The 16,073-nt window shown below is 40.4% G+C and overlaps 1 long non-coding RNA gene across 1 annotated transcript in view; it reads right to left on the bottom strand.

Annotated features, from left to right (window-relative positions):
• Positions 1 to 16,073, bottom strand: part of LOC107321053 (uncharacterized) — a 380,448-nt gene that overhangs the window by 68,149 nt on the left and 296,226 nt on the right. The window contains exon 3 of the long non-coding RNA XR_014945636.1: positions 2,145 to 2,258. This is a non-coding gene — a long non-coding RNA (uncharacterized LOC107321053). The remainder of the gene's footprint in view (positions 1 to 2,144; positions 2,259 to 16,073) is intronic.

The raw sequence follows: 16,073 nt of genomic DNA, 5'->3' as shown, positions 1-16,073 counted from the left end.
AATACAAAAATGAGGCAGTGAATGGATATACAGTGGTGAAATTCACCTCTATACAGATAATATGAATTTCCACACAAAATCTGGTTTTGGGTCTTACGAAAGTAAGCAACCCAGTCAAAACCAAAGACACTACCTTGGGGGAGCTGGAGAACTCTTGTGTAGGACTGTAAAAGCAGGCATTCTGCTGCCTGCAACTCTCTAATGCACATTTGGTTGATTTAAAAAGATGGCCAAGCAGTGACAACCTGCTGTGTTCACTTTCTTCCCATCAGTGTTGATATAACTCAGTTTGGAATGCAAATCTCTAATAAAACATTAGATTGCTTTATTTTACATTTTATTTTGTTGTGTTTTTCGTTAATGCACATCAAAGTCATTCATAATTCTCAGAATTTTTTACACAGAAATGTTTGCTTAAGCAAAGACTCTAGTGAGGGTGTGAATTATTTATTTATACAGTCTACTTTTAAGTTGGGGTCAACATTAATTTGGCTGGGTCACTGGCATTGTGGATTTAATTGCCATGTTAATAGCTATGGAGCCTACATCTTTAGTGTGCTAAATTCTACACAATTTATGAATAAAATATGGTCATTCTGACATTTTGAAGCAGTTATTTTATTAGTGAAGAATTTATCAGCATTATGCCAATTCCCTTGCCTTTTGTTAATTATACGCTCCTATTGGATTTTCTGGTATGTTAATTTTGTTTGGTATAAATATTTGTCCTCATTAAGATGAATGAATTGTCAATGTTGACTCATTCCTTCTACTCAATAGATAACTTAAATGTGAGTTCATTTTTTGATGCTGTGATTCCTAGTGATGTACGAGAATAATCCAGCTCTCTCTTCCGTTAAGTCCTCTTCTGCAAGGGATAAAATGTCACCCTAGGAGCGACCTAACTTGCTCTGTGTAGCATGCATGCAATTTTGAAAGGGGTCTGGTATATGAGGATGCAGCTAACTGTGTTTCTTACAAAAGGAATAAAAAGCCAAGTTTTGCTAATATAGTACTGTCCCTTCTGTGAACTTCTGCTGCTAGATCAGTAATTCACACATGATGCATGCTGAGAGGCTTAAAATATGCAGATATGCAATGAGGGGCATGATCAGAAGGAGGCTATGGTACAAGAGTGCTTTTAGGGCAGTGGAAAAATGGTGATCTTGTATAGGAAAGGCTATTTCTTTCTGAAAAGCAAGGCATTTTTTAACCTTACATTCCTGACAAGGGTAATTCTGACTCCCTTTTCCTTTAAAAGGACAGGAGAGCAAACAATGAAATAAAATTGACATACAATCACAAGTCTCTTTGACAAACATCTTGCTTATTTTGCTTGCACATGAGCTGATAACACGCCAAGTCCAGCAGGGATAACATGCCAAGCTGAGGGATGTACTGATCTGGGAAGAATAGGGAAGGGGAGGTAAGTATGAAATGTTTGGAGAAGGAAACAGCAAGTCTACATCCATGAAATGCAAGGGATGGGAATGGCAGCTCTAAATGGTTGTAGTCAGAACCAGATTCATTTCAAAAACATGGAGTCCCCTGGTTTTATGAGGCACCTACACAGTGGTTTGAAGTGAGACCTGATAAAAGGAGGCCAGGACCTTAGGCTCAGTCTGAATACAGGAGATAAAGCTTCCTGATGAGAAGGAGCCAAAATACTAACCCTTGGCTAATAAGAGCTTAAAGAAACCAACAGAGAAGGAAAACACTGTTTAAAAGCAACTTTATAAGAAATAATTATTTAATGATTGAATCAATTAAATTATTAGTGAAAATAATGTAGGACAAAGACCAAGAAGAGCTATGTATCTTATGCAGATTTTAAAACAAGAAAAAAGACTCTTCATGCTAGAAATGCTAACCTTTAAGATGTTAGGAAAAATTAACTCTTAACTGAACAGTTAGAAATAAATATTGCTTGAGTTTCAGACAGTATCTTGCAAAGGCATCAGGCTTGCATTGCTCCTGAGGAAAGTTGGTATGGACCTGAGTTCAGTGCTGAAAGAACAGCATCTTAGAGCAGAATCTTTGTTGTGAGCCAGTCACATAAAAAACACATATGCTGCTCTAAACGGATGCTATCATACGTTCAGCCAAATTAAGCTGGGGTTAGTTACATCATGATCACATCATACCTTTTGGCCTCCCATTGCTGTTGGAGAAGAAGGGTTCAGTACTTCTGCCACTCCTTGTCAAAACATGTAAGTCTTCTGTTTCTTTAATTATGCTTATCTGTTACATCTTCTAACCTGCATTAGGATAAAAAAGATTTCAGAATACAAATCAAAGGAAACAGTCATAGCTGAGAGCTCAAACACAACAGGAGCCACAGAGCTGAAGTCTGTGAATGCAAAATTTAACATGGTGCCAAGGGCATAGAATCATAGAATGGCTAAGGCTGGAAGGGACCTTAAAGACCATCCAGTTCCAACACCCTGCCACAGGGTTTTCTGTGAGGTACTTGATTCTGGGGTGGATGCATTCTGAGCCAAAGCAAGGAATCCCCTTAGCAGGTGAGATGAGTCTCTGTTAGGGAGCAGCCACGGGGTGCTGTTAGCCCCATGGCTGCACCCAGACCTAGTGGGGGTAGGGCCAAGAGCAGAAGGAACACCTCTGGCATACACAGGGAGCCCCCTCAGGAGCACAGTGACCTAGGAGCATGGCAAACAGGAAAGACAAACAGGGTGATCACATCTTAAGGGCACAGTGTGGGTAGTTAGCACTGGCAGTTTGTGCAGGGCATTCAAACAGGGGGTGAGCAGGGCATGCTGCTCTTCTTATCTGAGTCTGAGAAGTTGCCAGGCTGAGGGACATTCAGCAGTCTGAGAGATTTGGTATTGTGTGGAGGTACAGGCAGCCAGCCAGTCCTGTTTCCTGTAAGTGATCCAGGAGATTCCTGGAGTCCATCCATGATAACTTCCTGTTTTCACCCCATCTGGCCACAGTGAGGTGTCCCCAATGCCTCCTGTTCTCCAGACTAAACAAGCCCACCTCCTTCAGCCTCTCCTCATCAGAGAGGTACTCCAACCCTCTGATTATCTTCATGGACCTCCTCTGGGCATTTCAACAGCTCTGCATGCTTCTTGTGCTGCGGTCCTCAGACCTCCAGATGGGGCCTCACAAGGGCAGTACAGAAGGAAACAATCCCATCTCTCATCCTGCTGGCCTCCCCTCTTTTGATTCACTCCAGGATACAGTTGACCTTTCAGGCTGCAAGAGTACATTGCTGGCTCACATCCAGCTTTTTGTCCACCAAGTCCTCAGTAGGGCTGCTCTCAAGTTTTTCTCCCAGTCTGCACACATACCTAGGATTTCCCCAACCCAAGTAAAACTCCTTTTTGAACTCTGTTAGGTTCACATGGGCCCCCTTCTCAACCCTCTCCAGATCCCTCAGTAGACAAGTCACTGGAGAGTAAACCTACTGAGATTTACTAGGCAAAGCATGTCACTATCAGGAAATCCCCTGAGATGAAAAATGCTGGCAGGTGGGACAACGCTCAGGGAGTGCCACATTTACTTGTGGAGGTCTTGTTGTTCTCATCTAGCTTGGGTAACCCCACTAGCTCTCCTTGTGTCATTCACAGACCTTCACAACCATTTTGCCATGTGAGCAGGTTAAGATTACACATCCAGAAACTCTCTCTCTGGTAGAGAGTGAGGCTTAATCTGGGGAAATGTGTCTGCAGAAATAAGCTTTTATTCAACCACAAGATCACTGAAAGTCCGGACTCCATGTATGTGTGGATATATATGGTTGCTTATTGGCACACTACTTCATTTACACTAACCTCCTTAAATCTAAACTTTATCATCCCTACAGGCTCTGTACTACTGTGTAGTCAATTTGGATATATTGTTTCAGTTGTACGTCTCACAGATGTTCAGTCAATAAACCAAAATGGTCAGTTTCCTGTGTCTAATGTAGGGTTATAAGTCAAAGGACAGATGGAGGATCTGGGCCTCAACATGGCTGCGGATCCTGCTTGCCATACATCACCTGGGAACAAGATGAACCTCTTCAGACTTCTGAGGTCTTTAGCACATGGGTTACCTTCCACTGCAGACAAATTTCATGTCATTGGGCTTATTTCAGCAGCAGTTAAAACACGGATTTAAACACAGATTTAAAAGTAATCCGAGAGTAATCCACAGGGCTACTTGTTGAGCTGTCTCCACCTGTTTCTACTATTTGAATGTTGCAATTTTGGGACTGTGGATACATAGACATTTTCCTTTATATTTGTATTGTTTATTTATGCACTGTGCTGCTATTTTAGCATTTTTGAGGTGCAAATGCTTGCAGGCTTCCTCTGAAATTATTTGATCATATACATTTGCGGAATGCTTTACCGTCATCTGGTACTTACTTTTTTAACATGCACTTTAGACAACACTGTGATTTGTTTGAACATTAAGTTCACTCATGGATGGAAGCCAGCATACTGCTTTCACATCATAGATCTGCACTCAATTGTGTAACATTTGGATCAGAAACATTCAGGATTAAATACATTTTCTAAATGTTTTGAGAAAGCTTTTCTCAACAGAAGCTCTGCTGCAGTAGTCACACTTTCAGGTAACTGATCTCCATGTTCACTGCCTTTGAACAGCAGGACTTTGAAGGCTTCATACAGCAGGTGACTTGATTAGTTAATCTTGTTTCTTTGTTTCCTTTCACCTCCTATATTTTATTACATTTGAAAGTTAAAACAAACTCTGCCAATAGCAAATTTGCTTCTTTTTCCTTTTGTTTGCACTGAGATTTAAATATTTGCATAATATTGCCATTCCTTCTTACACTGAAATCAAGCCTGTTTTAGTGTCAGTGCAGTCTAAGTAAAGGCTAACCTACTGCAATTTCAAACAATAAAGGCTGATTGAAGTGTCAGTGATTTCAGCTGTGTTTTGTATTGCTGAGTTGAACATACCTGTTTTCCATTTAAGCAAAACCATCCCAAGGAATAGAGATGATGGGATAAAGGGCAAAGATGTGAGATCTTTAGTGAAGCTTACTGCAATAAAAAAGAACCTCATGGTTGTATTTATCTTTACTTATTTATTTATTAATTTTTCAATTTAAACGAATGATATTCTGATACAAATAAACTTATTTACAACATTGTATTCTGTTCCCCAGTTGTTCCTACAATTGGTCATGAGACTTGATGAGAACAGAGAGGAACACACGCAAGTGTATAAAGAAGTCTTTTTGGCCATGAGGGCATGTTGCTGGCTTATGGCCAACTTGTCGTCCACCAGGACACCCAGGTCCCACTCTGCAGAGCTCCTCTCCAGCAGGTCATCCCCCAACCTGTACTGGTGCATGCAATTATTCCTCCCTAGGTGCAAGACTCTACACTTGCTTTTGTTAAACCTCATCTGTTTTGTTACTGCCCAGCTCTCCAGCCTGTCCAGGTCTCTCTGAATGGCAGCACAGCCTTCAGGTGTGTCAGCCAGTCCTTTCAACTTCTTATAATCATCAAACTTGCTGAGGGTGGCCACTATCCCCTTGGCAAGGTCGTTGGTGAAGATGTTGAACAAGGCCTGACCCAGCAGTGATCCCTGGGGATCACCGCTAGTTACAGGTCTCCAACCGGACTCTGCACCACCAATGATGACCCTCTGTGCTCTGCCAGTCAGCCAGTTCTCAACACACCTCACTGTCCACTCATCTGTCCCGCACTTCCTCAGCTTTGTTATAAGGATGTTGTGGGATACAGTGTCAAATGCCTTGCTGAAATCAAGGTAGACTACATCCACTGCTCTCCCCCCATCCACCCAGCCAGTGACAATGTCATAGAAGGCTACCAGGTTGGTCAAGCATGACCTCCCCTTGGTGAACACATGCTGACTACTCCTGATAACCTCCTTTTCTTCCAATTGTCTGGAGATGGCATCCAGCACAAGCTGTTCCATCACCTTTCCAGGGACAGAGGTGAGGCTGACCTCTCAAAGATGATAGAGAGTGGTTCAGCAATCACCTCTGCCAGCTCCCTCAGCACCTGTGGATGCACCCTATCGGGTCCCATGGATTTATGAACACTGGTGTCGTCTAGGTGCCCACAGACCACCTCTTCCCTGCCTAAAGGGAAGTCCTCCATTCCCTAGACTCTCTCACTAACGTCCAGTGTCTGGGATTCCTGAGGGAGAGCTTTTACACTGAAGACAGAAGCAAAGAAGGCATTCAGTATCTCTGCCTTCTCAGCATTCCCTATTACCAGAACACCCCCCTCACTTAGTAGGGGACCCACATTCTCCCTAGTCTTCCTTTTACTGTTAAAATACTTTAAAAAGCCTTTTTTATTATCGTTTATCACTTTTGCCAGATTCAGTTTCAGGTGGCTTTAGCCTTCCTCATTGCATCCTTGCAGGCCCTGACATTTCCATATTGTCAATCAACACAAAGAATGAACTACATAGGTCTTATAGTTGGTCTTTGAGTTTCTCCAGTCAAAAGTGTATGTGGTAAAATGAACAATTGTGCTGGATAATCTCTCCCATAAGTCAAGAAGATTTCCCCATTCTACCTGTTAACCAGCTTACATTACTGCTTTTCCTTTCTCTTTGTCTCTTTTCATTTCTTCTCTAGAGTGCACTTAAAAACTGTGACTAAAACATGAAGTCCCAGTACCTACTAATGTTAAGACTCTGGGAAAAAGAAAAAAGGTGCATGAAACCAAGGAGATTCTTTTTGATCCTTTGAGATACGCTTATAAACAATCATTCTTTTATTCAAGTGGTTTAATCAATTTTAAAACTGTTTCTAGGCCCAGCAGAACTTTAAGAAGGCAATATCTAGGAAGTCTTTGAAGATAAATGTTGTTGCAGAATGTCCTGTCTGAAGTTGTCTCTCATCTATTTCAATTAACTGCCCTAGCCACAAGGGGCAAAGAGTCTTAGAATGATGCTGCAGGTTGTCCAGAGAGAGACTCTTTAAAATCCCTACTGCTGGAACCCATTTTGGAAAGTATTAAGAAGTTATGAGCAGTCTGAAAATCAATTTACTAAAAACTATGGTTAGACAGGCTTTCAAAACCTATGACCTCCAAAATCACTTATCTGAAATGTGCACTAATTGTTGTCTTCAGATTGTACTCATTAAAAGTCATTGTGCTGCGAAGACTGAACAAATAAAGTCAGTTTATACTGAGTTATAGCTTAATTTCTCATTGGTGCATTGAGATTTAGAGTGTGAAGAAGTTATCTATGCGTTTAGCAATCTGTGACCATGAAAAGTTATCACTCCTTTCTAAAAATATATCTTAATTCCAGAATTACTTAGCTTATTTTGCATAAAAGGGTAAGTTTGATAATCAGAGTTCAAAATTTCACAGGTTTTCTAACAGACTTCATCAATGTACCTTATTTATGAATTCTGTAGTTTTACTGAATTTGGTGGGACTGCCAATGCATATAAAATTAAATATATCCTGAAAATGAGCTGAGAGTAGATTTCTTTACCTTAGCATATTTTGCCCAAAATAAATTCCCAGAGAGACCTGCAAATGTGCACAAACAGGGTACAGTGATAACTTTTATAATCTGTCTCTTCTCATTGAATTGTGTGAGGAAAAGAAAACACAAGTAATGTACTTGAGATTAACATTTGTGTGACACTGAGAACTGCCATAACTATGCTTGATGTTTGTTTCCTTTGGAGTAGAAATGGAGAAACGCAGGACCTCCAGCTGGGGCAAGCAGTCCTTACCGGTTCAGGCAATGGGATGTTTCATTCTGTTACCTTTAATAGAGCCACATGAAATGGAACCCATCCCTGATCACAGACAAAAGCTTTCTAATCTGCTACATCTGCTTCTGCACCTAATATTACAGAGATCTATTTCTAACTTGTATGTCTAAGTCCTTAACGAAACAACTACTGATTGTCTAAAATGCCCTGGAAGTGTAAAAAGATGTAAGTCTTTAGCACATGTCAGAGCTGTTACTTCTCCTTTTCAGAAAGTTTTCACTCCAAAGCAACAACAGAGAAAGATGAACCCAGATCAAATTAATAAATCCAGTTGACTTCACCTGGATCCCAGACTGGAGCACTTACAGAAAAAAAAGGCAGCTAGATAGCTTCAAACATCAACAGCTGTGACCTTTCTTGTGACCTCTGAGGGAAACTGATATGTAGAAAAGCTTTAAAAGGCAATTATAGGCGGTCTATTAAGAACCACATACAATACGAGCAACTTTTTCCCGGTAAATGAGTAGGGCAGAGCCTCTTTAAGGACCGTACCTTTCAATTTCAGCACTGCTGCTAACAAAGAAGATGATGGAGAACAAATTCTAAGCAAGACCTGCAGCCTCTCCTTTTTCAATACAGAAATTTTCTACAAAAGCTTTCTCTACACAATACATCCAAAGGCAGCCCTGAAAATCCTCCACTACAGGAGAATACAGATAAGAACCAAGTATGCCAGTTAAAATCCACTGTCACAGTGGGAAAACAGTACAAATACCTATGCTTTTATGCAATAATTGCAATACATTATTTCTAGTAATAGGGTTATGTATGTGAAGCAAATACTGATTTGAGGGTGCCAGCAGATCACGTTCATAACAAGGTACAGAATGCAAATGCTTTGTGAAAAAACTGTAATTGATTCAATCCCCAGTTGTCTGTATGCACATTGATATCTAGGTTGCCTGAGTAACCTTAACACTAAGTACAATACACAAAGAAATTTATTATCACAAGCCTCCCAAATATATTACCTCATTCACATATATATGTTGAGACTCAAACCTAAATGGTGCTGTCCAAAATGTCTGTCATGACTTGAAACAAGCAATAGACATTCCTGGAAGCTCTAGGACAGTCTGAGAGCTTAGCAGAGTAGGAAGATGTGTAGCATATGTTTCCCTTTGCTGCTCTCCCTTTGTTTTGGTTTCCTTGGGAGGTTGTGGCACCAGAGATTTCTGGCATCACCTGAGCAGATGCAAGGGCTTGGGGGGAAGAAATTTGTATGCAGTTGTATTTACTGACTAAAGCATTTGGGTTGGAAGTGCTGACTGCTCTTCCACTGGACTTCTTTTCGTGAACAACCCATGGACTGACTGAGAGCGACTTGGCCAGCTGATGAAGTGATACCTCTAGTAATCAGGTCGAGACCTGAACCTGCTGCTTACTTAGCAGGCAGTAGTTTTGGCTGGGTTCTATCCTCATCATATCAAACTCCCCTTAGAGCCAAACTGAAATGCTGACTTGGTCTTGCAAGAAAAGTTCAGCTTGAGGGTGTGACCTTGGTAGAGCAAGATCACCACTAATATCTAAAGCCCTTAGTCCTGAGAAGAAAATGCAGTTCCCAAGGCCCTCACCGTGAAAAACAAAACGATACTCACCTAGGGTTTAGTATACAAATAGATATGGAGTCCCTTAAAATCAAATATTTGACCTGAAACAGCCAAGCCTTCTTTACACTCTGCTCTCACCTAACACCTTCTACTGCAGCAATGCTGTTCAGAGCAATCAGTATTCTGGGGCACAGACTCTTTTCTTTCTTAATGCAAAGCTTTACTTGCACTTCTTTCAGTAGGCTGCATGCTAATGAGGACAGTTTGCAACCTTTGCTGTCAGTGAGGAGTCCCGGGGTAGCACTCCCTGATTCCTGGTTGGTGGGAAGCACTGCATATGACACTCTCTAACTGGGGGGAAAAAGCCAAATGATACCTTTTTGACATGCAGTTAAAACAAGTTACCTTAACAAAATGGATGTTTCATATTTCATGTGAAGACAACGTTCCTCAGGGATCATTTCTGCTGGCCTTTAACAAATACTCAGTGCAGTCATCAGCTCTGCTGTACTTCTGAATTTGGAGGTTAAGAAGCTGAAGTAGAACACATACATACAGAGAGCACGCAATTACAGATATTAAAGGTGAGATGTCCAATAGTGGCATACAGCAGAGCACGGTCTTTTAAGAGATGGCATACTGTTATTCAGATTACTCCATCACTGAGATGTAGCAGGGAAGATGAGAACACCAGCATATCCAAGGATTTAGCTTCTTTTGAGATTGAAATCTATATAAACAACCAGCCTGAGCAGAGGCAGAGAGGCACAGATATGTCCAGTGCCCTCTGCAAGGTGACACACAATGTCAGGAAAGAGCTGGAGACACAAATCAATTCTTTTAAGAAATTTTTCTGATACAGAGCAAGGAGTACAGTGTAGGTGTTCACAGTACTGTGAACATTTATACATAGCTGAGTACACATTCTTTGCAAAAGTTGGCCAAGAAACTTAATATTTTCAAAGAAAAATACTGTGAGGAGCTTATGCCCACCCAAGACTTACTCTAATTTTTCTCTGGTTTTAGCAAACAATAAAATTAATAAAACATTTTCTAAGCTAGTTGAAAAGTTTTCATAAAATGAAGCATGCATTTTGTCTAAAAGGGTATAGTCAGTTCTCCTCATCATGAGTGGCAGCAAAGATCTATGCATGAGTGCTCACTGACAACAAATACTCCCCTCCCTATTTTGTCTTTCATTCTGAAAGTAGAGCATGGTCTGCTTGCAGCAGACAAGACCTCATTCCCACATCAACTTGCTGTAATTTCAAATATTCATCCTTTCTTCATACAGTTTTCTCCCTAGAAATGTTGAAGCTTCAGGCTATATTGATGTGAAAGATAACTGAATATGGACCAGGGAGAAGGATCCACCATTCAGCTGCTTTCTCAAGTATGTCCGATTGTGGCCTCCAGTTTAAATCTTGTTACTTGATTTGAAAGCCTGTTACAACTCATGAAACTTAGATATTTAGCTCCTGGCTGCTTTCATAGTTTAAATGCTGTCATTTCATCTTATGCACACAGAAATACTTTTCCTATCAAGTCCAAAACAATCCATCCACCTCTCTCACAGGCTCTTATAGCAGCTTCTGGGGTACAGTAGCACAGTCTTTCTTCTGTAAGAGCAATTTGCTCTGCCGTTATATTGTCTGCATTGTATGCAGCTGTACTGTTTTACCATGTTGGTCTTGGAAGGAGCTCGAAAGCAATTGGTTTCCAGCCTAAGTTTTACTCCTTCCTAGCCCACTGCGCTCTCCAAGGGAATCTCTGCAGGATTCTGTTAAAGAGGAAAAGGAAGATGAAGTTGTGTTCAGAGCTAGGGCAGAAACAATATTACACCAAATCAATGGTTGCATCCTACTCTGCTTTTTACTTGCTGCTTCTGTTAGCTCACATAGATGATGAACACACCTCATCCTGTGTCCACATCAGCCGCCCTCAACTCCCGCTGCCTGAGCCCACATTTCCCTCACTGCAGGGAGCTAGTGCATTTACCGTGGCCACAAAGATACTTCAAAGGAAAACACAGGCAACTCTTGAAACACGGATGATGAACACATGCTGGAGTGAAAAAACACTTCCTGCAGAGGGGTGCAGCATCACATAAGTGGTGCTAACTCAAGGTTCTTGCATCCCAGACACATTCTCTTAGATGCACCACCAGCAGCCATGCCCTCTTCAGGCTGAGCTCAAGGCTCCCTGGTAACAGTTGTAAATGGGAAAAGTCACAGGAGGCAAAGGCCACATTACCTTGTTGCAAGGAATGAGCGAAGAGCTGCTCTGTAAATGTAGTTGGCACTTATGTGAGATGCTCATTGCTTGTAAATACTGGTAGGAGTGGAATGTACAGAGTTCATGGGGAATTTCTATGGAACCCCATGCAGTTACAGAGGCAGTCCTCCTTCAATTTAAGGCAGCTAATTAGAATAATATATGTGCTACTTCAGCATGATGCCTGATGATCCTGCTGCGGAGAGAGGAAAAAAAAAAAAATCTTGTTTGAGAGAAAAAATGCCATTATCTTCCCTAAGCAAATACAACTCTGAAACCTAACATACACTTTTTCAGAGACATTGCAGTCATCTGTCATGGATCTCATCTATGCTATGGTGTGCGCATTCTGTTGTTCAGCATGTCACCTTGTTGCTAAGTGTGAAGCCAGAAAATAAGCAGGCTACTTCCTGCCTCATTGACAGTGTGGGAATGGAGGGTCTGGAAAATAATGTAGGGACTGAAAGCTAAAAAATAACAAAGATCTAGCCATGATTCCCTTCCTTTATATCATTTCATTTTTTCCCTTTCAGTAACTCATTTTTAGTTGTTCCTAACTGCTGGTGATTTCTGCCTCTGCTAACCTTTAAGCCTCCTAAAGCAGAGAAACAATTTTCTCATTTATTCATGCTACTCCATCCCTTCTAGAAAGGAAGGAATTATCTCAGTGACTACTTTTTGCGTCACTGTAAAAACGTGCCCTGTGCAAAAGTGTGTGAGGGCAGGAGGACATGTCTGGAGCCCTTCCAGCACTCAAACAATTCTGTTTTGCTATATCATACCACAAAGAGCATATGAGACTTGAAACTACCACCTCCCTTGAGAGTAACATCCCAGGAGATGTTCATCAAGGACTGTCAGAGAAACACCATCTTTCGGCCCCACTGGAGTGTGACTAAGTGTGGTTGTGATAGAGTGTGTTTTTTTCTTCTGTTTTCTTTGCCTCTCTCTAATGCATTAATTTTTAAAAACTGGTCTACTGAAAGCTTTAAACAAAAGGCCTGGTATGTGAAGGAAAAGCAGTCAAAATGTGAATGACAAACAAAACATGAAAGACATCTTTGTCTTGTTCAGAATTTTCACTGAATTCTTCATTGCTACAAGTTTCCCTGCATCTCCATTTGTTTTGTAATGTTTGATGGCAGAAGTAAATATTTTGATTGGTTTTGATTAGAAAAAGAAAGATAGAAATAAGATTCTGGTCATTCCAGACACACGAGGATTTCTAAGTGAAAAGAAATGTATTAGAAACAAAGGCTCAAAACAGCAGTGTGTCCTGTTTGTATCACAAACCTTACATATGCAGCTGAAACATAGGGCAGCAAATTATACAGTGAAAAATTAGTCAGCGAGTATATGATTGCTTGCCTGGGGATACATAAAGAAACCACAAAACATAAAGGTCTTGTACAAAGCCATTTGCAAAAGCCAGACTCAAACACAGAAGGCTTGGTTTAGAAGAAAGAAGTAGCCTAAAATACAGTAATAGAATACAGTAGGAGGTCCCTCAAACAGGCAGAGTCCTTTCACGCCTATGGACAACCTCTTCACTCTGAAGTGGTGCTCTCTGGTATAAAAGACCTGGTTTTATTATACTGTTTGAGAAAGTTTCTTCCCACTCTTCAGTTTCCAGATGAACCTTCTGCAATGACGTACAGTAATTTCTCAGTAATAATGAAGTTTGAAATGTTAACAGGCAGGAAGCTTTCGTTGGACAAAAAACAACCCTCATTTTTTGAGGGCACGTCAAGATGGTTTCATGCTAAATGCCCACTCAGGCTAGGAAACAGAAAGGGCACAGCTTGCCCTGACTCAGGTCTCCTGTGTACTGAGAAGGGTGCTGGGCTAGGCTGCCCCAGTTGTGAACATGGTAGGCCAGGTGCTCTATTCTGCAGCCCCACACCACAACCCACCCTTCTGTGAGACCTTTACATCTCCTGAACAACTTTGCCTGAACAACCATGAAGCTTACAGCATGCAGTGGGTTAAAAATAGAACACTAGGAGGTAAACATAGCAATTCCTCCATCTTCCTCTGCTACAGCCTGTTTTGGTTCCACATTTTCCTCTCCTGTATTGTTATAACAACAGCCTGTCACATGCCTTCTGTTTTGTTTTGTTTTGGTTGGGAGAGGAGTTTCTCTGGAGTTTAGGCTGAGAAAATTGTCATTATTTCTCAGTACCATATCCTTTCCTTATTTACAGAGAGCAGGATGATTCTGTAGCACCTTCATATCAATCTTTGATTAAACAGTGATAAAAAAGGTACATTTTATTTTATTTTATTTTATTTTATTTTATTTTATTTTATTTTATTTTATTTTATTTTATTTTATTTTATTTTATTTTATTTTATTTTATTTTTTATTTATAAAAGATAGGAGTGTTTCTAACCAAGGAAAATAGAACCAAAGCATCCTAAGAAACTATGCTTCCTTCCTAAGAACAAACTGCAGTCATGCCCAGCCGCACAGCTCACTTCAGACAAGTGCTGTGCTTCAGCAGATGGTCCTTTGAGTGGCTGGTGCAGGACCCAGTACAATGAGTTACCACTCTCCAATTAGGGACTTCAGATGCCTCCTGAATAATGTAGCTATTAACAAAATCAGTGATTCTAAAGTTGGTAATATTCAGTCACCACCCAGCTTGCTCCACAATGATCCACAAGGTGTGGCCAATCATGTAGTCTTACAACCTTTAGCCCACGTAATTAGAGCTCATGTTTATGTCAGTGGGGCCTGTCCAAGAGGTCTGAAGGTCCATTTCCTCCTAGCCATGGAAATCTCTAGGTAAATCAGTGCTGTCTAGGGGAATAAAAAACTCTTAACTCACCTGTTTGCTGTATATGAGACATTGTTAAGCTCTGTAAATGAACAGGGGTAAATTCTCTTTACCTGAATTAATTCTCAGCTCTACTAATAGGCTAAATAATTTAACAAAGTCCTAAGTCTGCATGACAGCCTTAATTTAGTGCTTAGCTCTTTTTGTGTGCTGAAGTAGTTTCGAGGTCAGTTGAATTAAATAAACGCTAGCCTAAATACAGAGTTAAGCTGTGCAAATAATTCCCTGAATCAGGAAACACGTAACCAGCAGATAACTCAGTTAGGTTTCAACTTTTGTAGGTGTAATTTCTTTTGTCTTCTGGGATTTGGAGCAAGCTTCGGAAAGAAAATTCCACATTCTAGCAGTGCTAATGATGTATGTGCAGCCTCTATTAGAAAAATAACTATTTGCTCGGTTGGGCTCTGGGATTGAGCTTGCCTAAATAAAGGCTTCGGCATTTTGTTAGCCTGCTAGTACACATGCTCACACACTGCTCTTTCAATTTCCCCCCCCTTTCTTCAGAATACATTATTTTTAAGGGACAGTTAAAGTTTCTCATCTTTGCTTTATCTCTTTTACATTCAGCTTGATATTATCATACGTTGTCAGCGAATCTCACTTTCCTTGTGAGCAGCCTACCCTACCATTTAAGTTAAAATGGTTTTCAGAAGAAGTCAGTCCTATAAGATGTTATGACATTTAGTGAAACAACATAATGCAATGTGACTGCTGCAGATGGATATACCCCATAAAGCTGAGAGATTTAGACATGTAGTTTTACCCCAAAAATCACTCCATAAAGCAGTTTTGTTCAAAATATCACTTTGAAACCCTATTTGAACTCCTTGGAATAGATAACAAATTTACTTAAACCTTTATATGAAAAGCTTTTTACATGAATGCTCAGAGTTTTTCTATGCACAAAGCTTTTTCAGCTCGGAGCGCAGGGAAAAATATAAAATATATTAAAAAGCATCTAGCTAATGTTTCTTTCTTTACTCTCACTCCTGAAGTAAGAAAAATGCTTTAGTGGGATCAATAGCTATAAATCATTACAAATGATTTGAGGTTTTATTTCATCTACTTTTATTATAATGTTCATGCCATCTGCTGTACATATTGAGCTTATTACACTAATTCACTTTGCAAGCTGCAACCTTTGAGTGAGAGATGTCAGAGGGCAATTGATTAGGGGATATTTGTTCTGTTACACCTTTTCCTTTAATTACTCTCCATAGGGATTTCAAGTTGAGAAAGTGAGATGAAAATGGGACCTCATGTCTGGAGATAAATGAGATGTGTGACTTTGTGCATTCATAAACATCAGAACATCTTTTAACCTGGCAATGATGGGAGGGACAGTCAGTGTCAGCTGTGTGCTGTACTTTGTGCTGAAGGCACGAAGTTGTTTCTTTGCTTAAAAGCTGAAAGAGAGTGAATGTGTGACATACAAATGATAGCTTGATCTAGGGATCTACTTCCCATACACCTTTTATTATCTACCTTCAAAATGATGTTGTGTGATAGCAGTAGAGCAGAGAAAAAGAAGAAAAGTAGAGCAAGCAGAAACTCAAAAGGTCTTCTATAAGTGATATCACTTATATATCAAGGATTGGCTATGTATACTGCATGTGAAACACAACTACAAAGTAAGAACTGTTTTGCTTC

This window comes from Coturnix japonica, chromosome 1 (genome assembly GCF_054131305.1).
Source record: "Coturnix japonica strain WE chromosome 1, WE-NBRP24, whole genome shotgun sequence".
Taxonomy (NCBI): Eukaryota; Metazoa; Chordata; class Aves; order Galliformes; family Phasianidae; genus Coturnix; species Coturnix japonica.
Note: the sequence above shows the minus strand (reverse complement) of the source record. Positions and strands in the feature narration are given on the sequence as shown.